The sequence below is a fragment of the Pseudophryne corroboree genome, chromosome 2, assembly GCF_028390025.1.
Source record: "Pseudophryne corroboree isolate aPseCor3 chromosome 2, aPseCor3.hap2, whole genome shotgun sequence".
Classification (NCBI taxonomy): Eukaryota; Metazoa; Chordata; class Amphibia; order Anura; family Myobatrachidae; genus Pseudophryne; species Pseudophryne corroboree.
Genome location: NC_086445.1, coordinates 165,275,183 through 165,302,616, shown reverse-complemented (window position 1 = coordinate 165,302,616; position 27,434 = coordinate 165,275,183). Strand labels below are relative to the sequence as shown.

At 45.7% G+C, this 27,434-nt stretch overlaps 1 long non-coding RNA gene across 1 annotated transcript in view; it reads right to left on the bottom strand.

The window, feature by feature from the left end:
• The window catches only part of LOC135050605 (uncharacterized), a 131,442-nt gene that overhangs the window by 91,216 nt on the left and 12,792 nt on the right, over nucleotides 1-27,434 (bottom strand). Inside the window, exon 2 of the long non-coding RNA XR_010241693.1 lies at nucleotides 4,731-4,786. This is a non-coding gene — a long non-coding RNA (uncharacterized LOC135050605). The remainder of the gene's footprint in view (nucleotides 1-4,730; nucleotides 4,787-27,434) is intronic.

Below are 27,434 nucleotides of genomic sequence, written 5' to 3'. Positions count from 1 at the left end.
ACGCAAGTGTCGCAGCTTCAGGGAGAAGTACTTGTGTCTCCATCCAGGAGGACATTTCAAGTGATTTCCCAGTTGAGGATTTAAGCCAGACAACTTCAGAAAGGATATTTCTTCATCAGTCTGATGTTCCTCAAACTGTCTCCAATCCAACTACTGAGAGTGCGTCATCAGTTTCAGACTCTAAGCTTTCGTCCACTGCCTTAGCACCTATTTACTTTGATGGAGATTTATTGCAATATGCCACTCTGATCGATTTCTCTCTTTGATGGAGTTGAATCCTTTGGGTGCGGTAACTCCTTCCAATATTACTCGATATCTGTTCCTGGCATTCAGAGGAAGAGCTTTGGAGTGGGCCAACACGCTTTTTGAGGGTAATGATCCTGTGTTCCATGATTTACAGACTTTTAGTAATGCTGTGGTTAAAGAATTTAGTCCTAAACCTTTGGAATCTGACTCTGTAAAAAAATCATGCTCTAAAGGGAATGCAGAAGGAAGTTTGTGCCGTTCTTCCAGGGATAACCTAAGTATCTCCTGTAAGAATCCGACCCTTAAAATTGGTCATGTAGGAGTCTCTCCTAGCCCAAAGAATTTAAAACTCCAGTGCATTTATTTGTCATCTGCAAACTGTGTATCTAAGGGAGATTCGTATCTTCCATTAGACTTGGACTCAGACTCTGAATTTGATCCAGTTCATGATGCTACTCCTTTCCAGGGAGGTCCTATGTTTTCTAAGGAAGTTTTTTCTTTACAGGAGATTCCACTCTCCCTGGTCAAAACCAAATGTTCCCATAAGAAGAAGAGGCATCGACGAAGGTTCTAAGTTCTCCTGTATAAATTTCTCAAGTTCCTCTAAGATTTAAGATGGGTGTCCAGAGTCCACCCTTGAAGAGGGGGGTACTGTCATGATCCTCACTGTAGTTCTCATATTTGGTGACTTACCTCGGCCATCGCTGTCCGGGATCCTGCATCTTTCTGCTCACTGGGAAAAAACAACTTGCCAATACCATGAGTTTCCTAAGTCCTGAGTTCTCTGCCTGGAAGGTAAGAGTTAACGAGCCCCACCTGTGGTGATTAATCTTCAGTGTGAGTCTGAATTCAGCAATCTGAAGTTTAGGCCTAAAAGCCAGCATCCTCTGTTGGTTTGCAGAAGTTCAGGCTTCAGTGTTCTTTTGGCCTGCTAGGCCTCACTCCACATTACAGCCTAGTCGAGAGTACTCACATGACAGTGACTGTTCACCTGACCCAGAGCTGTCCAATCCTGTGCCAGCCTGAGACTCTCTGAATCACCTGACACTGCTCACCAATCACCAAGGACCAGGAAGTATAAGTCAGGAGACTTGAGTTGGAAACTCTGCCAGTTCCTCGTGTCACACACAGCTCTGTGTGAGCTTAGAAGCTGAGCTCCCTAAAGGTAACACTTGTACTTCATTTCCTGTAGAACTCTGTTCCTTTGCTACCCAGACTGGGTTACAGTTGTGTTACCAATGATATCCAGTCTTTCTACAGTTTCATCTTAAAGTCACAGTCGCAGTATTCCACAGTCTCAACTTAAAGCCACAGCTGCAGTATTTCTACAGTTTCATCTTAAAGTCACAGTCGTAGTATTCCACAGTCTCAACTTAAAGCCACAGCTGCAGTATTCTATAGTTTCATCTTAAAGTCACAGCCACAGTGTTATTCAGCCTCGTCCTAAAGTCACAGCCACAGTCATCATTCTACTTTCAGTTGCGTTTCCAGTTATATCCGGTACCAGCCCGGATTACAGTTGTGTTCCAGTCTCACCGGTAACCAGCCCGGTTCTCGGTCTCACCAGTAACCAGTCCATCTTACTATCTCGCCAGTAACCTCGAGTACATAAGCACCTACTCCTGTGACACTATATCCAGTTCAATCTCACCTATACATTCATCATCCTGCTATCAAAGTCCCTGGTGATCCAGTGGTCAGGATACGGCTTCCTCTGCCGAGGCCCGGGTTCGATCCCCGGTCAGGGATTGCTCCTTCTTCTCACTGATTCTTACAAACCAGCCTAATATTCACATAGTCCTCCAGTTGCCCGCACAGACTTCGCTAACACTGGGTTCACAAAAACAGCCATGACACGTGTGCTCCACCACACTGGTGTTGACCTCATGTATTCGCCGGAAATGGTGAGTAAAATTGTGGTCCTGTGTGCCATTCTGCACAATATTGCTGTGAGGAGTCGCCTGGAGCTTCCTCAATCCGAGGAATTGGCCAGAAAGGATGAGGAGCCAGGGGTTGGGCGGACATTCTGTGGAGGCACGGAGGCCCAGCGTGGGCATGCCGTTAGGGCAAGAATCGTACAGCAGTATTTCAGGTATGTTTATGGTATGCTAACAGTATAGAGAACATTCAGTTAATATTGTGTAAAATGTGGTTACGTGTACCAGATGTAAATATAGCTTAGAGGTGACCCAATTGCTAATTAAATATGTCAATCATTTGAGTAAAATGCATTTTCTTAAAGTGTGTTGTGTATGTGTTTTGAGTAGTTTCATAAGTGACTGTGAAGATGAGTCGTCTGTAATTGTTGCTTGAACATCCTTTTTTTGGATAAAAAAAATCTTGAAATTAGTGTTTCATTAGGCTTGCTTATCTGATTTCTGATAACTTCACTATATTTGTATTGCTTTGTGAGTGTTTGTAATTTACATTTCTTTGAATATCCCTTTTCTACTTGTGTTTTGTTCACCACCATTTTATATGCTATGATTACAAACAAACACCCTAACCGATCTGACCTCAAAAATTCTACAATCTGACTTTGTTTAGCTGATTGGTCACTCCAAATGTGGTGAGTTAACTGTCTCACTCTCTCTGACTCTCTCTGTCTCTCTCTTTATCTCTTTCTCTATCTCTGTGTGTGTGTGTGTGTGTGTGTGTGTGTGTGTGTGTGTGTGTGTGTGTGTGTGTGTATATATATATATATATATATATATATAATGGGAAGACGTGCGGCACTCAGCACAATTAAATCAGCGAGGAGTCCGCAATGTGTAGCAACGTTTCAGTGCAACCGCACTGTCGTCAGGTTTATATATATATATATATATCATTTTATTTTTTAAATTAGAACTGTTTTAAAAATTTCAAACAAGGCTTTAATGTGTCTGTATAGATCTGTGAATTGTTGCTGTGAAAGCTGCGAATATTCGCTTATGCGAACGTAAGTGAACAAATAAAAGAATGTCAAAATTATGAGACTGTACACAGATTATTAAAGTCAATCAATAAAGATGACACCTTCACATTTAGACCAATCAACTGTTAGCACACACTATAAATATATGCCCATGTAAGGAAAACGCCATTGGCACCATGCGAGCAGCCGCTTTTTCCACACAGGAGCTGCGGGTGCTTACAGCAGTGATGGACCACCGAGTAGGCCTACGTGGAGGTCCGCAGAATACTGCGGGTGAGGGTCCGCACGAGGCGGACCATAGTACAGTTAAAGCGCCGGTGGTCCGACCTCCGCCGCCGTCAGCCTGAATCTGACAACGTAGGTAAAACGCAGTTAAAGGTATGTTTGCATGAGTGAGATTAGTAGCATTACAAGTTACAATAAATTGGCAAACATTACATATCAGACTTTTACTGTATGTTTAGAGACTGTGTGTGATTAGGGCTAGCAGGACACTCTGGGGACCAGAGTGGTTAGGGGGTAATGTGTAGGGGTGTGGACAGTCAGCACACAGGCTGTAGGCTAGAGACATATGTGATACCCTGTACCAGTAATGTCATACTGTATGTGGTTACATAGATATGATAGTGATTAAGATAAAGTTATAAGGTTTATTTTATTAAAACTACCATTTAGTGGTAAAAGGTTAATGAATTATAGATACCCTCATGGAGGATAAAGTCTTATATAAAAGTGTATCACCCTCATAGAGGATAGGTGGCCTGGACAGGACAGTGAATGGCTCAAGAAAGTTCGAGACCCTTGGAGTCTAATGAGAGTGGCACGAGGAGGATTTGAGTTGGCTCGTGAAGAGGGCAGAGAGCGGGAAGGATCCGGGGCTTAGGACGGAGGAGATAAAAGGGGCTAAGGAGAGAACCGTTGGTGGTTTGCGGAGGAAAGAGGCACAGAGGAGGACGCAGTTCAGCTTGAGCGGCATCACTGACGGAAAGAGAGGACTCCGGCCGCTAGAAAAATAGAAAATAACGAGACTTACCCGAGATCTGTTGCCGGTAACCTCCGGGACGTTCACCGCGATCGGAGCTCTGGTGTGTCTGGCTGAGAGGAGCGGAGTGTTGCCGTCGCGTGTAGCGAATCACTGGCCCCGCAACGCCCTCCAGTGGGCGGCCGTGCCCTAGCCAACTAATCAGAGCCGACAGAGACGGACAGTGAAACCGTGAGTGACAACGGAGGGAGGGGAGATAGGCGGCTCCGGCTACCCCATATAAGGTGAGGGGTGGACCAATTGGGAGTGACAGGACAAGGTCCTCCCGATGAAGAGGATTCACAGCTGCACCACATTATAGACTAAAATCCATTATAGTTTGAAAGAAGATCTATGATGATATTGCAGTCACCCTATCTCCAAAATGGCTTCTAACAAGGCTAATTAGTAAAATACTAGCGGAGCTAAAGGAGAACAATATCTAACTCTGTCATTGCAGAAACGTTAGTCAGCAGTGTACCAGCATGTGAATTGGTCCAAAGATTACCTCAGTTAACAGATAGACACAATGTATAGTGATCTTACCATTTATTAATTGGACATCTTGATTGCAGAAACTGTCCTCTCTGAGTTATACTAATCTAAATGGAAAATAGTTACCATTAGTCTCCTCGTCATACTAAAGAAACATTGCTGCAATACAGATTAATAAAGTTAATTACCGATAAATGAAGACAGACATCTGTTGGTAGTTCAGACTACATTTTGCATAGCAGAAGCTGCGATATTTGCATTGACCAATATTGGAAAGGCCTAGAACTTGTTACCTCACATTGATTAAAAAGGATTATAAAGAGTAGCCCGACAACACTAATGTCACAGGATAAGGCAAGAGCCTGGATATGGCCATAAAAGAGAGACTTCATGTGCACCAACAAAATGGACACTAATCCTGCGCAGTATAGGCAATAATATAAGTAATTAGAAGTATTAATAGACTTAAATGTACTGGTAGCTATGCTAAAAGTGAACAGTATGAAGTACTGACAGGTCGTTACTAAATATTAGTTTGTGTCAAGCATATTACCTAAAAGTAATTGTATAATTCTAATTGTTGTGTTGTGGGTATTTTATTGTTACTTCTAACATAAGATTTTATTCCTACAGCCGAAGTCTTGCTGAGTTCGTCAGTGGCTGAGAAATAAACTATATTTATTCATCCCGTGTATTTTCAAATTCTGTGGTGATAGTTTTATAGCTAAGAGTATTCATATTGTAACTGATCAACACCCAACAAAGGGTCTTGTGAACTTTGATAATTCCTAAAAGAACATTTCCCAGGTTCGCAGTGTCGGATTTAACCCTACATCTCTACGGAAATTGGAAAGGTAAAACGAGAGAATTACACATACAGCACTTTGGGTTTAGATAAACGTGCAGAGTGCATGCAGTGTGTTCCTCCATTAATACATAATGAAATTACAGGAAGCAGGATTATCACTATGGGTAAAAATACTATGTAACTAGTCCTGCGTAGTGTGGCATAACATATGTGTGATGGAGAGTGAATGTGGGCAAGCAGGAGGCAGAAACCTATAGGGCCAGCTAGTTGGGCTAGGCACAGTGGTTTGCCACACAACTCCCGTGTACTCCTGTGCCACAGTACATTCCAGTGTGGCTGTGCTTTTACATTTCTGCCCAATAAGAATAATTTGTTGGTGCCAAAAACTAACCAGATAATATTTTTGACAAAAAAACATGTTTTACAAAATGTATGGTCAAACTGTAAAAAAATATCAATTACAGTATGGTTTTTTTTTCTGGGAAATGACCATAACTGAATTTTTTTTTTACTGTGTTTTTAGGGCAAGCACAACGGCAAGGGCAGCGGGGGAAGATACAGCCGTACCCCCTCAGTCACAGGAGGACCTACAGCCATCCTCTTCCTCCTCCTCCCCCCTCACAAATGACCTCCCCCTCAACAAACCACCCCACAACAAACAGCATCCTCTTCTTCCTCCTCCTCCTCAGCCTACCCCTCTCAACCCCCCTCCCCCTCTCTTTCTGAACCCCCCTCTCAAACCCCCTCCCCCTCTTTCTGAACCCCACTCTCAACCCCCCTACCCCTCTCTTTTTGAACCCCCCTCTCAACCCCACTCACCCTCTCTTTCTGAACCCCCCTCTCAACACCACTCACCTCTCTTTCTGAACCCCCCTCTAAACACCACTCATCTTCTCTTTCTGAACCCCCCTCTTAACACCACTCACCTCTCTTTCTGAACCCCCCTCTCAACCCCCCTACCCCTCTCTTTTTGAACCCCCCTCTCAACCCCACTCACCCTCTCTTTCTGAACCCCCCTCTCAACACCACTCACCTCTCTTTCTGAACCCCCCTCTCACCACCCCACAACAAACAGCATCCTCTTCCTCCTCCTCCTCAGCCTACCCCTCTCAACCCCCCTCCCCCTCTCTTTCTGAACCCCCTTCTCAAACCCCCTCCCCCTCTTTCTGAACCCCTCTCAACCCCCCTACCCCTCTCTTTTTGAACCTCCCTCTCAACCCCACTCACCCTCTCTTTCTGAACCCCCCTCTCAACACCACTCACCTCTCTTTCTGAACCCCCCTCTCAACACCACTCACTCTCTCTTTCTGAACCCCCCTCTCAACACCACTCACCTCTCTTTCTGAACCCCCCTCTCAACACCACTCATCTTCTCTTTCTGAACCCCCCTCTCAACACCACTCACCCTCTCTTTCTGAATCCCCCTCACCCTCTCAATCTGACTACCCCTCTCAATCCCCCTCACCCTCTCAATCTGCCCCCCCCCCCTCTCAACCCCCCTCACCCATCCATCCTCCTTCTCCCATCCATCCTCCTTCCCCCATCCAACCTCCTTCCCCCACATCTGAGTGGGCAGCTGAGGCACCCGAGTAGGTGGAGGGTGATGCTCATCCGTCGGGAGATAGTAAGTAATTTTGAACACATAAATATATTTGTAACCTAGTTTACATTTAAAATCAACTACATGCAGTGTTGGACTGGGGCCTGTCGGGACCACCGGGGAAATGCAGTGGACGGAGATAATGTTAGGGCTGTAGCTAGTCTGCAGTGCCTGTGTTGCCTGCCAGCTCATTGGCTTGACTAACCATTAGAATGTGTAATTTTTGAACCCCTTCATAAATATATACAGTTAGTTCTGTGGCTTCATGCATGATAATGTACCAGATTCAGAACAGATTGATAACAGCAATGCACTGTTGTCAAAACACCATAGTCCAGGATAAGGTAACATATGTATAATGCAAAATTCCTGTGCACAGTCTGGAACCTGATCCTTACAGGAAGTTAGGCCCACTGGTACTTTCCCCTGTACCCCTGTGTGACAGTCCAAGTCTGGGTACATGTGTTCTTAAAGTGTGACCCTGCAAATGCGGTTTGTAAACACATACCAACAAGACCTGTCTCAGCTTATGTAGTAAGGCATGCTTTCATTGAGTGTGGGCATGCTAGGATATGTAGTCCATCTGAAGATGTAGAGACTCGGTGTGCTGAGGCTGGGCCAACACCCAAAATGGTAATTCCGGGACACTCCAGATGTGGCAGAACTACACATCCCACCATGGCCTGCACCACTTTTGACATGGTTTTTTACTGACTTCATTGCCGGCCATGCTTGCATGTGTAGCTCATCAACAGATGCAAGTCTCAAAATAACACATCCCTGATGTAGTTACTGTGCCATTAAAGTGTGTTTTGTGCCTTGCTTCTATAATGTGTAATGTAAGTAAGTAAGTAATGTAGTATGTTTGACATTCATTTCAGATGATGCAGTTGGAGCTCCCCATTCCCTGATTGGACAAAGCCTGCAGAGGCTGGAGGCGCACTGCGTGGCCATGGTGTGCGAAATTAAATTTTTTAGAAAATTTTTCTAATTCTATATTAAAACACACAATCTGTTATAAAAAAAAACAAAAAACATACAGTTTACCAAAAAAATAAAAAAACATTGTTTATTCACATTTCAGTGTGTGTTGTGTTTTTTAGTGGAACAAAGGTACAGTGGATTTGGCAAAGAAAATTGGGGACCTTAAAGAGTTAAAAACGACTACTTAATAATACTAAGAAATTACACTTAAACACCAAAGAGTGTTTTCTGACAGTTAGGAGCTGATTGCTTTGTTATGTCCCTAAACACATTTTAACACACACTACACCTCAACACAAAAGCCAGGTAATGAACATTAGGACAGGCATGGATAATACACATTTTGTTTATCTATAAAAAATGTTTAAAAAAATGAACACTTTCATACATCACACAAATACGATTGTTAATGGTCAATTATGCAGACAAAGTGTTCTGTTTGAATTCTTTGAAGACTTAATTGTCCAATAACATTAGAAATCATTACACTAATTGGTATCTTAATTGAGGAAGAGTTATGCTAAAGTATGTAGGGTTACAAAAAAAACAGTACTGTGCGAATATTTGCAAAGTTACAAAGCTTGCGTACTCCTGCGAAGTCATTGCACATATACGACGAGAGTGTGTTGATATGCATATTGTAGCCATGCGAATGGATCGCTACCATGCGATGCTACATAACGCACGCCTACTTTGTGCATTGGTATGTGGTAATTTGCAGTAGTGCGTAGTGGGCATTTGTTTGCATTCGTGCGATGTGTTAACTATTGCGTGTATGCCATTTGCATACGTAAAAAATTGCGAACAACTCGGAATGACCCCCATTATCCTTTATTTATATGGCACCACAAGAGATCCGCAGCGCCCATTATACAGTACATAATCAAATGAGCAAACAAAAAACAGCACTTACAGTTCAAGACAATATAGGACAGGTACTTGTAGGTAGGAGTAGGAGGAGGTAATCAGTTGGCAGGAGAGACAGCGTGCATTAGCAGAGTGAAGAGGATGGGTGGGAATGTAAAGAGAGATAAGGTCAGAGATGTAAGAGGGAGAAGAGTGGGTGAGGGCTTTGCAGGTGAGTGTGAGAAGCTTGAATTGGATTCTGAATGGGAAAAGTAGCCAGTGAAGGTCCTGCAAGTAGGGGATGTGAATGTAGTATGTTTGGTGAGGAAGATGAGACGGGTAGCAGCATTGAGGATAGATTGGAGTGGAAAGAGGCATTTTTGAGGGAGGCCAGAGAGGAGATTACAGTAGTCCAATCTGGAGATGGCCGGTGAGTGGATGAGGGTCTTAGTAGCATCCTGGGTGAGAAAGGGTCTGATCCTGGAGATGTTTTTGAGATGGATACGGCAGGTTTTTGAGAGGTACTGAATGTGTGGTTTGAAGGAGACGGAGGAATCAAGGATTACCCCAAGACATTGCACTTGGGGCTAGAGGAGATAGTTGTGCCATCAATGGATAATGAAATTGTGGGAGATGAGGTTATGCGGGAGGGAGGGAAGATGACCAGCTCAGTCTTAGATATGTTAAGTTTAAGAAAGCATTGGTACATCCAGGAGGAGATAGCAGTGAGACAGTTGGAGATACGAGTAAGGAAAGCAGGGGAGAGATCAGGGGAGGAAAGGTAGATTTGAGTATCATCAGCGTAGAGATGATATTGTAAGTCAAAAGAGCTAATGAGCTCACCTAATGAGGATGTGTAGAGAGAGAAAAGGAGAGGCCCAAGAACAGAACCTTGGGGGACACCTACTGGTAGAGGAAGGGGGGGAGGGGGAGTCATGAGAGGAGACAGAGAAGGAACAGTCAAAAAGGTAGGAGGACAGCCAGGAAAGAGCAGTATCATGCAAACCAATGGAGTAAAGGATTTGCAGGAGGAGATGGTAGTCTACAGTGTCAAAAGCAGCAGAGAGGTCAAGGAGAATAAGCAGATAGTAGTGGCCCCTGGATTTAGCAGCAAGGAGGTCATTGCAGACTTACATGAGGGCAGTTTCAGGGGAGTGCAGAGAACGGAAACCAGACTGGAAAGGGTCAAGCAGTGAGTGGGAAGAAAGAAAGACAGTGAGGTGGTTGTAGACAATACACTCAAAGGGGTAAATTTACTAAGATTCGTATTTTCCAGATTCAGGTCAAAGTTCAATCACGAATGACATCGAAAGTGTAAAACTGCAACTTTTTGAATTGATTACGACTAATTTACTAAGCTGTCGTATTCGGGTTTTTCTTTTGTTCCGATGTCGATGTCATTCGTGATTTTTTTTCTATTTTTACGGCAGTGATTAGCAAAACACTGCCGACTTTTTTTACAATCAATCTCGGCCGGATCTGTGTGATCCGTGCTGGGGTTTATTTTTATTTTTTTTTAATTAAACACTGTAAAATAATAAAAAAAAATGCGTGGGGTCCCCCCTCCTAAGCATAACCAGCCTCGGGCTCTTTGAGCCGATCCTGGTTGCAAAAATATGTGGAAAAAAATGACAGGGGTTCCCCCATATTTAAGCAACCAGCATCGGGCTCTGCGCCTGGTCCTGGTCCCAAAAATACGGGGGACAAAAAGAGTAGGGGTCCCCCGTATTTTTAAAACCAGCACCGGGCTCCACTAGCTGGACAGATAATGCCACAGCCGGGGGTCACTTTTATATAGTGCCCTGCGGCCGTGGCATCAAAAATCCAACTAGTCACTCCTGGCCGGGGTACCCTGGGGGAGTGGGGACCCCTTCAATCAAGGGGTCCCCCCCCCCAGCCACCCAAGGGCCAGGGGTGAAGCCCGAGGCTGTCCCCCCCCATCCAATGGGCTGCGGATGGGGAGGCTGATAGCCTTTGTTGTAAAAGAAAAGATATTGTTTTTAGTAGCAGTACTACAAGGCCCAGCAAGCCTCCCCCGCATGCTGGTACTTGGAGAACCACAAGTACCAGCATGCGACGGAAAAACGGGCCCGCTGGTACCTGTAGTACTACTACTAAAAAAATACCCAAAAAAAGACAAGACACACACACCGTGAAAGTATAATTTTATTACATACATACACACATACATACATACTTACCTTAAGTTCCCACGCAGGTCGGTCCTCTTCTCCAGTAGAATCCAAGGGGTACCTGTTGAAGAAATTATACTCACGAGATCCAGGGGTCCAGGCTCCTCTGGAAATCCAGGGGTAATCCACGTACTTGCATAAAATAAGAAAACGGAAAGCCGAGCCACGAACTGAAAGGGGCCCCATGTTTTCACATGGGACTCCTTTCCACGAATGCCAGAAACCCACTCTGACTGATGTCTAAGTGGGTTTCTTCAGCCAATCAGGGAGTGCCACGTTGTAGCACTCTCCTGATCGGCTGTGTGCTCCTGTCCTCACTGACAGGCAGCACACGGCAGTGTTACAATGTAGCGCCTATGCGCTACATTGTAACCAATGATGGGAACTTTCTGCCCTGCGGTTGACCTAAAGTGACGTCACCGCTGAGCAGAAAGTTCCCAGCATTGGTTACAATGTAGCGCATAGGCGCTACATTGTAACACTGCCGTGTGCCGCCTGCCACTCAGTACAGGAGCACACAGCCGATCAGGAGAGTGCTACAACGTGGCACTCCCTGATTGGCTGAAGAAACCCACTTAGACATCAGTCAGAGTGGGTTTCTGGCATTCGTGGAAAGGAGTCCCATGTGAAAACATGGGTCCCCTTTCAGTTCGTGGCTCGGCTTTCCGTTTTCTTATTTTATGCAAGTACGTGGATTACCCCTGGATTTCCCGAGGAGCCTGGACCCCTGGATCTCGTGAGTATAATTTCTTCAACAGGTACCCCTTGGATTCTACTGGAGAAGAGGACCGACCTGCGTGGGAACTTAAGGTAAGTATGTATGTATGTGTGTATGTATGTAATAAAATTATACTTTCACGGTGTGTGTGTCTTGTCTTTTTTTGGGTATTTTTTTAGTAGTAGTACTACAGGTACCAGCGGGCCCGTTTTTCCGTCGCATGCTGGTACTTGTGGTTCTCCAAGTACCAGCATGCGGGGGAGGCTTGCTGGGCCTTGTAGTACTGCTACTAAAAACAATATCTTTTCTTTTACAACAAAGGCTATCAGCCTCCCCATCCGCAGCCCATTGGATGGGGGGGGACAGCCTCGGGCTTCACCCCTGGCCCTTGGGTGGCTGGGGGGGGGGGACCCCTTGATTGAAGGGGTCCCCACTCCCCCAGGGTACCCCGGCCAGGAGTGACTAGTTGGATTTTTGATGCCACGGCCGCAGGGCACTATATAAAAGTGACCCCCGGCTGTGGCATTATCTGTCCAGCTAGTGGAGCCCGGTGCTGGTTTTAAAAATACGGGGGACCCCTACTCTTTTTGTCCCCCGTATTTTTGGGACCAGGACCAGGCGCAGAGCCCGATGCTGGTTGCTTAAATATGGGGGAACCCCTGTCATTTTTTTCCCCATATTTCTGCAACCAGGATCGGCTCAAAGAGCCCGAGGCTGGTTATGCTTAGGAGGGGGGACCCCACGCAATTTTTTTTAATAAAATAACAACTTTCCCACCCCTTCCCACTGATATACATGCACGGATCTCATGGATCCCTGCATGCCTATCCAATCACGGGAAAAAAAAGTAGGTCTGTTTTTTTTTAGCACTTTTTTACGAGTTGTAATTTTTCACGGCAGTGTTTGTTTGTTTTTTGCTTTGCACTTCTTAGTAAATGACCGAGATTCATACTTAAACAGCCGCGTTTTGACCGATGGTGTATTCATTCGTAATTTTTTACTTGGACTTGCAAAAAATTACGAATGCCCTCATCTCTGCCGTGATTAGTGTTTAGTAAATTACCGAGATGACACTTTGATGAAAAAACGGCATCTCGGTCAAAATCGGGAGCTTAGTAAATTTCCCCCAAAGAGTTTGGAGGCAAAAGGTAGGAGAGAGATGGGTCGGTAGTTGGAGAGATTGGTTGGATCAGGGGTAGGTTTTTTTAAGAATAGGGGAGACAACTGCATGCTTGAAGGCAGAAGGGACAGTTCCTGATGAGAGTGAGAGATTGAGTAGATGGTCAAGATGAGAACAGGCAGAAGAAGAGAGGAAGCGGAGAAGGCATGAAGGAATAGGGTCAAGTGGGGAGGTGGAGGGGGTGAGCGCCGGATGAGGACCATGACTTCCTCTCCAGATACAGGGTAGAAAGATGTCAGAGTTGGTACGAGGGAAGGAGAGGGGGGGTCAGGACATGGAGGAGGGGGGTTGCTCAGGTTCTGGTGGGATGTTATACCCTGATGAATAGAGTCAATTTTGGATGTGAAGTAGGTGGCAAAGTCAAGAGCAGAAAGTGAAGAGGGGAGTTGAGGTGGGGGTGGGCAGAGGAGCGTGTTGACAGTGGCAAAGAAGCGCTGGGGGTTTGAGGATTGGGAGGTTTTGAAGTAAGATTGTTTAGAGAGGGTAAGGGCAGGAAAGTAGGATGAGAGCATAAATTTGTAGTGGAGAAAGTCGGCCTTAGAGCATGATTTCCTCCACTGTCACTCAGCGGTACGTGAGCATTTTTGCAGATATCTGATGCATTTGGTGTGCCAGGGTTGAGGTGTCGATCTGCGAGGGTGATTATTGGTTGGTGGGGCGACAGAGTCAAAAGCAGAGGTAAGGGATGCATTGTAAAGGGAAGTAGCTTGTTCTGTGCAGGAAAGAGAGTGAATAGGATAGAGGAGTGAGTCAAAAAGGGAGGATAGAGAAGTGGTGTCAATAGCTTCAATGTTACGCTTTGTGATGGTAGTCTTAGGTTGTAGAGATGGGGAATCAGATAGAGATAGGTTAAAAGTGAGCAGGTGATGGACAGAGAGAGGGAACAGGGAGTTGGAGAAATCAGAAAGATCACAGCGGTGAGTGAAGACCATATCCAGTGAGCTCCCACTCACATGGGAGGGGGAGGAGGTCCACTGGGAGAGACCAAGAGAAGAGATGAGGTTAAGGAGTTTAGAGGCAGGTGATTTTGTGGGGTTATCGATAGGGATGTTGAAATCACCTAGGATAATGGAGGGAATGTCAGAAGAGAGGAAATGAGGAAGCCAGGAAGCAAAGTTTTCAAGGAATTTGGAGGGCATGCCAGGGGGATGGTAAATGGCAGCTACTCGAAGATGAACAGGTTAGAAGAGGCGTGTAGCATGGACCTCAAATGTAGAGAATGTAAGAGATGGTTCTGATGTTATGAGTTGGTATGAGTAACTAGAGGGTAGTAGGATCCCAACACCACAACCGTGGCAACCCCTAGATCTGGGGGGGGGGGTGTAAGAACATGAGACCCCCAGCAGAGAGAGCAGCGGGAGAAACTTTGTCAGAGGGGATAATCCAAGTTTCAGTGATGGCTAGAAGATGCAAGGAATTTGAGATGAAAAGGTCATGGCTGGGGATCAGTTTATTACAGACAGATCTGGCATTCCAGAGGGCACAGGAGAGAGGGAGTGATGTGAATGAGATTATCAGGGTTACAGTAGCAATGAGGTAAGATGCATTTAGAAGGCAGGGATACAGAGGGTGTAGTGAGGGTGCTGGCTCCTGAGCTAGGAAGGGACACTGCAGTAGTTGAGCAAGAAGGGAGTAAAGTGTGGTGTAGAGGGATATGAGGTGAGGTAGGAAGAGTAGTAGGGAGTGGGCAGGGCAGAGTGGTGGACAATTGGGTCCAAGGTAGGGTAGAGGTGAATGACAGTGGGTTGTCAGGGGAGGAGTGGAAGTGAGGCAGTTGGGTGGATGGGAGATAAAGGAGGGGAGAGAGGAGGAAATGTAGGAGACTAGGGGAGAAGGATAGAGGTGGGAACAGGGGGCAGAGAAAAGGATAGGGTAGACAAGGAGTATTGGGGGGTGATAGTTACAGGCTAGATAGACATGCTGTAGTGTGGATGAGGTAAACAGTATGATAAATTTGGAAATAAGAGTGGTGGTTGTAAGATGAACAGAGCAGTAGGATTACAGAAATGCAGGTGAAAGGATAGTGTTGGAAGTGTTCAGAGGCAGTAATTTGGTTAAAGCAGAAAGTTTATGTAGTTGCAGAACTTGAAGATGAAGGAGGTGTTAGAAATGAGAGGACATGTGAGGGTAGGCAAAAAGCAAAGGTAATTCAGACTGGATTTACAAGTGTGTAAAGACAAAATGATATACAGTAGGTTCAGCATGTGCATGAAGATGTTTGTGAATACTGCAAGTAAACATACAAGTAACTGAAGGATAAATAAAAAATGTAAATGTGTCAAAAACATGGAAATACAGTGTTATTGGCCCTCATTCCGAGATGATCGTAGCTGTGCTAAATTTAGCACAGCTATGATCATTCACACTGACATGCGGGGGGAAACCCAGCACAGGGCTAGTCCATCCCGCATGTCAGTGCCGGCCCCCCCGCAGAAGTGCAAAGACAGCGCACAGCGATGCCTTTGCACTTCTGCGGGGGGGCCGGCAATGACATCACGCAGCCACTGCAGGCCGCTTCCCGCACGGTCCGGCCACGCCTGCGTTGGCCAGACCGCGCCCATTAAACGGCAGCCAAACGCCGCTGCTCCACCCCCTCCCACCCAGCGACTGTCTCTGCCTGTCAATCAGGCAGAGGCGATCGCAGCCCAGCTACGGCCTTCGGCCATCTGGCATGCACCGGCGCACTACGGCGCCCTGGCGCATGCCCAGTGGGTACCCGTTTGCTCGGCTGCGATAAAAAGCAGCGAGCGAACAGGTCAGAATGACCCCCATTGTCCAGGTTACACAGACAGGATTTGTAAGGTGTGATAAGAAGGTGAACTCACAATTGTGTCAATGAAGATCTTTGTGATCCTGATTATGTATGGAAACTTGATCTTACATATGTTCCTTTCTGCAAATGGGTTGCATAGTGTTCACAGTGTGAAAGTTGCAGGGTGATAAATTTGCACATACAATTGATATTGGTAAGCAGTTCATCTGTTGTTATTTGTGTTGTTAGATGTTTTCTTTCAGTTTTTTGTCCAGTTTAAGTCCAGGCTTTGATATTAAAATAATATATCTTCTCCCATAGTTTACTATGGGTGGTATTCATGTGACCGGCGGTCTGCTGACCGACAGTCACATGACCTCCTCCACCATCCCGCCGGCTCAGTATCCCGATGGTTAGCATGCCGACCAACAGGGACTATTTCCACTCGTGGGTGTCCATGACACCCATAGAGTGGGAATAGAACCCGTGGCGACCGCAGGTCGCCACCGAGCCCGCAGCGTGGCGAGCGCAGCGAGCCCGCAAGGGGCTTGCTGCACTCGCCCCTCCCCACCGGGATCCCGGCGTCGGTATGCTGCCGGGATCCCGGCGTCGGTAAGCTGACCGGCGGTCAGGAGCCCGCCGGTCAGCCATACTACATCCTTTACTACTATGTATTGGTAACAGAAGCCAAGAAATGTGCATTTCTCCGCAGCTCTGGGCAGTCCCGCTATGATTGTAGCTCAGTGTGGTCACCAAAGGGTAGAAATGGTTGAATATGGAATCAGATGAAAAATGTCCTTCCAGAATGTCCTTCTATTGATGGTATAGCCCAATAGCTATAGGTGTTGTTCAGGGTGTAATCCCATGCAAAAAAAAAAAGCAGATACCAGTAATACTAAACAACCACCAGCTCATGAGATAAACTGGCTAACACGTTTCCCTGTGTATCACAGCTTCATCAGAGGCAGTATAAATGTGGATCACCATGTCTCAATAAATATCCTCTTCAATTAAAAAATTATTTCCAACTGAGGTATAATAGGTGGAGTTTCCAATATACAATTATATATTTCTCCACTCTAATCCTGTGATCCCAAATAAAGTTTTGGAATCAACTTCAGTACCCTGGCTAGATATGAGTGAAAAAAATGTAAGGAAAAAATATATTTCATGGTATGGAGATTTATTTGTGGGAACCAGCCCATAAATTGTGAACCTAAATGCTACAAATGATACAGTACAACCAGTTTTCCGTAGTAATCAATTAAGCTTGACATATAATACTATTAAAATGAAGGGAAGTACTAGTAGTGGAACTAAAACGTTAAATGTAATTATCATTATTTCTGTCAAAAAAATTTTTTTATGTTTTTATTTATTTCTCATGGAAAGTAGCCAAATATAGAATACTGTGGTTATTGTAAAGGTTTGTTAGTATAATTGCTATTAACCACAAGGTCACAATCACTATACAGTTTTGATGTCCGTCTTTACACTACATATTATAATCTATTTGACCACAGTCTATAAGAGTCACATATCTATGGCATGATAATATCATATAGGCTGAAGTGCTTTTAGAGTACTTGAGTTATAGCTTAGGCTGCATTCTCCTGTTTACTTTGGCTGCTTCTCACATTACATTTATTGAACAGTAATTTAATTGTGATTATGTTTAAGAAATACTTTACAAAGAATGACCTTATATATATATTAGAAAGGCACATTCTTAAAGAATGATCTGCACTTATTGTAAAGAACCTTGATCCCAAGCACACAAAATCTAATGATTTTTTTTTTATTATAGTAGGTCACGGCTTATTTTTATCTTGACCTAAACCTGCCTAACACTTATGTTTGATGCCTCTTACTATATTACAGATTTAATTGTCCCCATGAGCTTGGAAAACTTTACTTGAAATGTTAAATCATTCAATACACTGAACAAAGTATCACATTAAACTATTAAAGTAAAAGGTAATCCATTACAAATGTGTGTGATTTGGCTTCCCCAATTCTCAGAAAGAATTGAGTTTCCAGATTTATAATGTTTTCATGTGGGTGCATAGCCTTTGAATTATAACTCTTCATAGTGTTCTGATTGACATTTAAGCAGTGGTTTTCTTTGGTGATTGCAAATCGTCACACATGATGTGCTGTTTTCAAAGCCAAACCACCAAATTTATTAAACGGCATTGACTATGATGCCTCTAGTAAATATCCACAGGAGAGCAGTATCCATCCAACACATTTTGTTGAACCTCAGCTTGATCAGAGATTACCGATAGGGGGTTAGGTAGGCTGGGCGCATTGCAGTGCACTATTAAATGGTCTCTGCAGCTCTCACTGTGTTGGGTCAATCCAATGAAGCTCAGAAAAGAAGTCAGAGGAGCATGTGCTGAGCTCTAATTAAAGGCGCTTAATACACGCTGATTGGTAGAGTACCTGTGGGGAGGAATTCAGCACATGATCCTCTGACTCCTGGAACACTGCAGGTAGACTCTATTCCAGAGGCATCACCATGTGTGGGTACACCCGGTGCGTACTCTGCATTACTACACCCCCCCCCCCCCTCTTCCCACACTCACCCCACCGGAGCCGTGACCAAATGAAAGGGGGGCGGGGGCATGGCCTAATTTAAAGGGCATGGTCTTGCGGGTCTCTTCACTCCGGGGGGTGTATCCAGCTTCCTTGGAAATGCTGGCTGCCCCCGGGGACTAGGCAGCGTGCAGTGCCGGCTCCTTTTCTGTGACAGGAGCTGAGTGCGGCAGAGGATTATCACACTGCAGCACTCGGCTCCTGTCACTGCAGAAGAGCCAGCACTTGGTGTCACCCCTTCTGTGGGTGATACCTGGGTGCGGGCCGCACCCCCTGCACTCGCCTTCTGATGCCACTGCTCTATTCTATCAGCATGGCCACAGTCGACCCTGACCAATTTGTGCCCTAACCAAGATTTTGTCTGGTGCACCCCCTACCCCCCATTTGGAAGCTTTTGAAAAAGGGGCATGGCCTCACAGAAGTGTCTCTGCAGCCCCAGCTCCAGAACATTGTTAAAATAGTGCACACTACAAAAGTATATAATATCTCAAACAACATGAATGAATCCCGGTAGACTCTGGCCCCAGCCCACACAAGTGTCTCTCCAGCCACCACATTTACAGTACCTTCTTTGATGTCTTTTTGCCACTTGCTGCTGTCTTTTGGCTGCCTGCTTGTTCTTCTTTATGCTTAAGATAGTGCTTAATGACATTGGCTGTGTGTTTGGGGTTGTTGCCCTTCTGCAGAACACATTTGGAGCAAATCAGATGCCTTCTGATGGTGTTGCATGATGCATAAGTACCTGCCTTTATTTCTCAGAATTAAAGTACAAAGAAATGGGCAACGTTGAGGACCATAGACACAGTGGTCAGCCAAGAAAACTTCAGATGACAGATACATCATGCTTACTTCCCTTCAAAATCGGAAGATGTACAGCAGTGCCATCAGCATGGAACTGGCAGAAACCAGTGGGGCCCAGGTACTGTATACCCATCTACTGTTCAGAGAAGTCTGTCCAGAAGGGGGCTCATGGAAAAATTGTGGTCAAAGCCATACTTTCAACATGGAAACAAGGCCAAGCGTCTCAACTATGCATGAAAACAGAGGAACTGGGGTGCATAAAAATGGCATCAAGTGCTCTGGACTAATGAGGCAAAATTTTAAATATTTGTCTGTAAAAGAAGGCAGTTTGTTCTACAAAGGGCTAGAGAGTGATACAATAATGAGTGTTTGCAGGCAACAGTGAAACGCGTTGAGGCTGCCGCTGCTGCAGGTCCGTTGCTGATATCATCTGGCTGCACAACCAGAGCCAGATCTCCTTTGTTACTCACTGGTTCCATACTATATTTCTCCATCGATAGCCGCTGTGCCTTGAAAAGCCCCGTCAGCAGATACGGTGACTACGGACGTGGTCTGTGCCTTTCTTCATATTGTAGTGTAAGAGGGAATTACTAACCACCGCCTGGAACACCTTTTTTCTGCTATGCCATCGACGGGAATCAGCGCACACACTGGTGATTAATACAGGATCGATCTACCTCAAAAAAAGGGGTGAGCATGATATTTCCTTCATCCCAATACTAATCAAAGTGGGACTATTCATATATACCTTACCAGTGTCAGGGCAGGTGCTAGGGTGTTCGGCGCCCTCCTGTAAAATATAAATTTGCGCCCTCCCATACTTTACATGCAGGGCTGGGGGGTTACCATGGCCTCTTGGGCCCCTGAGCTGCAGGAGATCCGTGCAAGCCTATGGATGTGAACTCTGCCCACACACACACATGCTAGTTACGGCCCTGCACACAGACAGTGGCGTAACTAGACATTTTACCGCTGTGTGCAAGAGAGGGCATCGCCCCCCCCCATATGTAATGTAGGGGCATTGCGCGAAGCAGGTCCGCGCAAAAAATATTGGGGCATGGCTTAGTGGGGAAGGGGTGTGGCCACAAAATTCTACCAATTTATATTACATATTATAGTAGGTCTCCATTATTCAAACTACGCCGCACAGTAGCGCCACTACACCAGGTAGAGCCCCTTTTACACATTACGGTGGACAGATTCCCCTTTTTACACATTACGGCAGACAGCATCCCCCTTTTTACACATTACGGCAGACAGCATCCCCCTTTTTACACATTACGGCAGACAGCATCCCCCTTTTTACACATTACGGCAGACAGCGTCCCCCTTTTTACACATTACAGCAGACAGCGTCCCCTTTTTACACATTACGGCGGACAGAGTCCCTTTTTACACATTACGGCAGACAGTGTCCCCCTTTTTACACATTATGGCAGCCAGCGTCCCCCTTTTTACACATTACGGCAGACAGTGTCCCCTTTTTACACATTACAGTTGACAGAGTCCCCTTTTTACACATTACAGCAGACAGCGTCCCCTTTTACACATTACGGCAGACAGCGTCCCCTTTTTACACATTACGGCAGCCAGCATTCCCCTTTTTACACATTACGGCAGACAGTGTCCCCCTTTTTACACATTACGGCAGACAGAGTCCCCTTTTCACACATTACGGCAGCCAGCGTCCTCCTTTTGACACATTACGGCAGCCAGCGTCCCCCTTTTTACACATTACGGCAAACAGCGTCCCTATTTTACACATTACGGCAGACAGCGTGCACTTTTTTACACATTACGACAGCCATATACACCACAGCCCTCCACCAAGCACACATATAGTACACCACAGCCACCTTCCATACACTATGCACACCAGCCCTGCACTCAGCACACATACCACAGCCCTGAAACCAGCCACCTCCCTCACACACTTAGCCAGCCCAGTCACCTCTATGTCCTGTTAGCAGCAGCGGAGATGGGTCTCTGGATCCAGTTCTGATGGTGTGTGAGGATCAGAGAGATACAGCATGGATCCCGGTGGCTGGGACACACTATTCTCCTATCTCTCCCTGCGGCTGCTCTTCTGCGCAGGCTCCGCCCCGTCCCATCTGGACTCACACATGCGCAGTCCGGATTCACGATGGGGCATTAGTGAATACGGGGGATCGCTTAACCTTTGCGGGCAGCGGGCAGTAATAGGCAACTATGACGTGCTGCCAGCGGTTCCGCTGCAACTGTCCCTCTCCTTCACATTGGCTGTCCCTCTCCTTTACATTGGAAGTGCGCCAGGAGCAGGGAGGAAGCATTCGTGGGCAGCCAATGTGAAGGAGAGGGACAGTTGCAGCGGTGCCGCCACCAATTAGCGTGCGCTTCTGCGGCTCCCTTCTCCCCCTCCCTCCTCCTCCTCTCCTGCGGCTGCCCCCGGAACTGCTCCTCGACGGCGGCAGTGCTCGCACGCAGTCACAGGCGGCTTGTAATGAGTCAAACTGACTCATTACAATGCCGTTGATGTTAGGCAAAGGATGCGGGCAGTTGCGCCTCAGGGCAACTGCGCTGTGTGCCAGGCACACCTGGCACACACGTAGTTACGGCCCTGCACACAGATATACACATACATACATATATACATAAATACAAACACACACATACATACATACATACACACACACACACACACCACAATCCCCTTACCACAATCTTGCTGGCCAGATCTTTCACAGTCTGCTAGCCTGGTTCTGTGTAGCCCCGCCCCCTTGGTTCGTATAGCTCCGCCCCATTGGTCCATGTAGCTCCACCCCCTTTTGTCAGACAAAAAACTGACACTACTCTCACTGTCACAGGGGAGAGAGGAGAAGGAGTCATGCTGCCGGCGCTGCTGCGGCTGCCTGTCAGTGTGACAGGGCAGGCGCAGCAGCCAGCAGCAGCAGCAACAGCAAAGGGGACAGAACGGCGCTTCAGCAGGGATGCAGAGCAGTGAAGGCGCCTCTCCTGCCCGGCGCCTACCTGCACTGCATCCCTTTGCTGAGCGGGTAGCGCCGGGCCTGCTAATCAGGACAGAGTAACTACAAACTTTACGAATGGACTGCAACACTGGCCAAAATTAAGTGGTAACAGTATCACACCTGCACTGCTTTTATTGTGATTGTTAGAATATAAAGTGAACGAGTGTTAATGCTATTAATAAATTTAACTATTTTTATAAAGGCACTCCTTAATTGTTTGGTTCTGCAAATAGTCTGTTTATTATCTTGTTAGAAGGCATCCAGATTGGCCCAGTGGCAGATACAGACAGGGGCGAAGAGGGCGAACGCCCCCCTACACATATTGCGGTGGGATAAAAGGGGCCAGTTCCAGTTACTGCGACGAGCAGGACCTGCGGGCTGCGGCAGCACTAACACAGCCCGCAGCGCCCGCCGCCGCTGAGAGTCTGACTGAGGGAGAGGCTAGTAAGTGCAGGGGGCCGGAGCCCGGAGCAAGCAGTGTGTTACCCACTGTCTTCTCCGCCGCGCCCGGCTCCCCAGTCCCCCGTCCCAGCGGTAGCGTCTAGTTTCCCTTCATGAAGAGGACCTTCCAGGTCCTGATCACGAAGGAAGCATAGATACAACTCTGTCTCAGCCGCTCCGGCTCCTCCTCCTCCTCCTCAGTGATATGATGCCTCTGCGCAATGACAAACACTGTCATGCGCAGTAGGCAATGGGCATTTGTGGACGCCAAGGTTTTATTCAGGGGCAGGCTGGTGCCATTTTTACAGCAGCAGAGGAGTGGGCACGGAGAGAGGAGCTAAAGCCTGTAATTGCCTCGTTGTGTGTATAGGTGAGTGGTCTAGATCTGTCACTTTCCCTGTCACTCTGTCACTCCCTATGTCCCTGCTGTCACTTTCCCTGTCACTCTGTCACTCCCTATGTCCCTGCTGTCACTTTCCCTGTCACTCTGTCACTCCCTATGTCCCTGCTGTCACTTTCCCTGTCCCTCTGTCACTTTCCCTATCCCTTTATCACTCTCCCTGTCCCTATGTCCCTGCTGTCTCATTCCATGTGGCATGATGTGAATTTTGTCTCATTCAGTGTGCTATAATGTGAATTTCATCTCATTCAGTGTGCTATATTGTGAATTTCGGCTCGTTCAGTGTGCTATAATGTGAATTTCGGCTCATACCGTGTGCTATAATGTGAATTTCGTCTCATTCAGTGTGCTATATTGTGAATTTCGGCTCATTCAGTGTGCTACAATATGAATTTCAGCTCATTCAGTGTGCTACAATGTGAATTTCGGCTCATTCAGTGTGCTATAATGTGAATTTCGGCTCATTCAGTGTGCTATAATGTGAATTTCGGCTCATTCAGTGTGCTATAATGTGAATTTCAGCTCATTCAGTGTGTTATAATGTGAATTTCGGCTCATACTGTGTGCTATAATGTGAATTTCGGCTCATTCTGTTTGCTACAATGTGAATTTCGGCTCATTCTGTGTGGTATAATGTGAATTTCGGCTCATTCTGTGTGGTATAATGTGAATTTCAGCTCATAATGTGTGCTATACTGTGTACCCAGGGCCGGTTTTGGTGCTTCTGGCGCCCCGGGCGGCATTAGGGGGCGTGGCTTCATACAGGGGGCGTGGTCAGTTACGCCCCCTGTACTGTTGTAGGATGTGCGTGCGCGATGACGTCATCGCGCACCGCACAGCAAAGGTGCTCTCCATGAAGGTAAACTAGACGCTAAGCGTCTAGTTCCCTTCGTGGAGAGGACCTTTGCTGTGCGGTGCATGATGACGTCAACACGCACCGCACATCATTACAGTGAAGGTCCTCTCAAGGAAGGGAAATTAGACGCGTAGCGTCTAGTTTCCCTTCACAGCGGGCAGCCCACGAAGGGAAACTCGACGCGTAGCGTCTAGTTTCCCTTCACAACGGACAGCAGGGCAGCGGGGGGCACCACAGCAGCAGCGGATCTTGCCATGGTGCGGCGCCCTCCGGAAGGCGGCGCCCCGGGCAAAAGTCCTGCTTGCCCGTGGCAAGATCCGCTACTGTGTGTACCATTGTTGTCTTATTACTTATGCCATCACAGGATCTATTAAAAGAAATGAGTATTTATATAAAGCATTTTTTCCTGCTAAAGTAAATTTATTTCACTTTTTTTTTTTTCTCTGAAAGTGGACTGGTAGCCCAAATCTGGTCTGCATGATTGTGCATGTGTGATCTACGAATGTGCAGATGCATGCAGGAATGGCAATTCGCCAGTCTGTATCACCAGTGTGCAGGGTTCTCTTCAATAACTGGCAACAATAGGAAATTTTAGAAGCGAACGGGAGGGACAGTTCAAAGTGGGAGGAGCTATGATTAGTGGGAGTGGTCATCATGCTTAAACCGCCCCCCCCTAAAAGTTAAGTCTAGATCCGCCACTGGATTGCCCTTAGGAGCAGCCTAGTTAACCAATTAAGAGATATAAAAAGTTATATTAGGCGAGTGATGTTATACAGGTGTTTATTTATTATCTTTTACTAATTACTAATATAAACTCCACACCTACACTTTTTTTGTTGTTGTTTTTTTAATGTACAGCGCACAATTATTTCAGGGATAATTATCCCCTGTCTTATAAAACAGTGAAACATGGTGGATGTTCCATGTAAGTTTGGGGCTGCATTTCAGCAAATGGAGTTGGTGTCCTCAATGTTGAAAATTACAGGCAGATGCTTATCCATTATGCAATACCATCAGGGAGGTATCTGATTGGCTCCAAATTTATTCTGCAGTAGGACAATAACCCCAAACATACAGCCAATGTCATTAAGTACTATCTTCAGCATAAAGTAGAACAAGGAGTTCTGGAAGTGATAATGTAACCCCACAGAGCCCTGATCTCAACATGATCAAGTCTGTCTGGGATTTCATGGAGAGACAGAAGGATTTGAGCAAGCCTACATCCACAAAAGATCTGTGGTTAGTTCTCCAATATGTTTGGACCAACCTCCCTGCCGAGTTCCTTCAAAAACTGTGTGCAAGTGTAAGTGAACCTAGAAGAATTGATACTGTTTTGAAGGCAAATGGTGATCACAACAAACATTGATTTGATTTAGATTTCTCCTCTGTTCATTCACTTTGCATTTTGTTAATTGATATTAATACTTCTATTTTTGAAAGCATTATTACTTTGCAGCATATTTGCCACACCTGCCTAAACATTTTGCACAGTACTGTATATACTGTGTGTGTGTGTGTGTGTGTGTGTGTGTGTGTGTGTCTGTGTCTGTGTGTGTGTGTGTGTGTGTGTGTGTCTGTGTGTGTGTGTGTATGTATATATATATATATATATATGTATATATACGTGTGTGTATATATATATATGTGTGTGCGTGTATTTAACAGTGGTGCAAGTAAAGTGGTATTGCATACCTTTAAGAAATTAGTAGCTGGTACCCCCTACCATCTTACCACAGCAGGATGCAGTTTGTCCCAAGACAGGAGGCTGAAGTGACAGGGCAGGAGGCCGGCGTGACGGGACATGGACATGGGAACAGGAGACTGGAGAGACACAGGGGGAAGGAAGTTGGAAAGAAAGGGGGCAGAGGCTGGAAAGACAAGAGTCTGGAGACACATAAAGGGGAGGAGGCTGGAGGGACACAGGGGGCACGAGTCATATTGAACCATATGATGATGACATTGGTTATATTCCTACACAAACAGGCATCTTCTGGACATGAAAAAAGGCAGTGATAGAACTTTTGAGTTGTTCCCTGAAGGATTAGCCCTCTATTAACATGTTTTCAGCTACGAATATCCATGCTTGAATAAAAGGGATAGCACACATTTATTTGAATACACAAGGCAAAAGGGTGTCACAATGCACAAAGATATTTTTAGAAAACACACTGATGGTACCCAAATGAAATTGAAGGATTCTGGCTACAACACTGGCTTACAGATACACCAGCAAAGTTCACAGCAACCTTCATGAAGAGGAATGGACTGCAATCAATAAACTTCAATACAAAAAGGTATAGTGATAAGCGGTGATAAGAAATTGTAATTATCAGGTCTAAACCTGATAATAAATATGCCCCTCAATGTAATATAATTGTTATACAACACTTTTTCTAGGGACATGCATTAAGTACGTTAGGACACAATTTTGATTTTCAAATGATGCCCTTCCCCACCCCTTAAATATTTATTCAACGGCCAAATACCCCCACCCCCTCTTTTTTCTTCCCTGCTCCTGTGATTCTTCTTCCTACCCTCTTCTTTCTTCAACTACTGCTGATATTCTTTGTCTTTATTTGCGTAGTCTGCAGTTGACCTCTGGCTGGTCGGGGAAGCACTCCTGTCTGCAGCTCTTCGTCTTCTCAAGACCAAGTTAGGATTTTTTGTTCAACATTGTCAGCTCCTCAGTCATAAATATCTGTGTCCTCTCTCATTGGTACTCCACTAGTACTGCCATACGAGCCGCTGTTTCAAATCACCAGCTGACTGACTTAAGTCAGCTAATAAAGTTTCACGTCAACTAGGGGGTGGCAGATTTTTTAAAAAAATAGCTTTCCCATAGTCCAGACTTGCCTGGCTGTCCATGGTTTTACATATGAGCTTTTTAAAAAAAAACACTATTTGAAACAGCTGAGTAGAAAACCTGTAAAGTTATTAATACACAGTAATGTAAAAGCCAGGCAGCATGAAATATGAAAAGTGAAACAGTAGTTCACACAGTACCGCTGGTGAGTTACAGTAGTGGTGCAGCAGCGGCTTCAGAGGTGGGGCTGCAGCACAGTCCAAAATTTAAATAGGGGAGCCACAGTAACTGCCACTTCAAACACTGCCAACATCGCTGTCCGGGACTCACTGGCAGTTGGTGTGTCTTCCCTATTTGAATTTTGGACTGTGCTGCAGTCCCAACTCTGGAGTAGCCACTGCACTTCCCTTATAATTAACAAGTACCGAAGATATAATCAGACTAATCAGCATGCCAGTCCATATGTGCTCAGTAAAGTGACTCGCTTGTGTAGCATCACTTAATTTCATGGTATTCTATTGTGGGCTGTATAACAGTTAGTAGGGAAAACTATGCAGTAAGCAACATATAAGCAGCATGCTTTTTGTTGCTTGCTGTATGTAACCTTAAAGTGCATACACACAATGCAATGTTTGCTTACGATTTTGACTATATAGAAAAGTTAGCACATATAGCACCCTGTGCACACAGCTTGCGATACCGATACGCGCTCCAGCAGGGTCGGTATCGCAAGAAAAAATAGACTAAGCAAAGTATGGAAATTTTTACTAT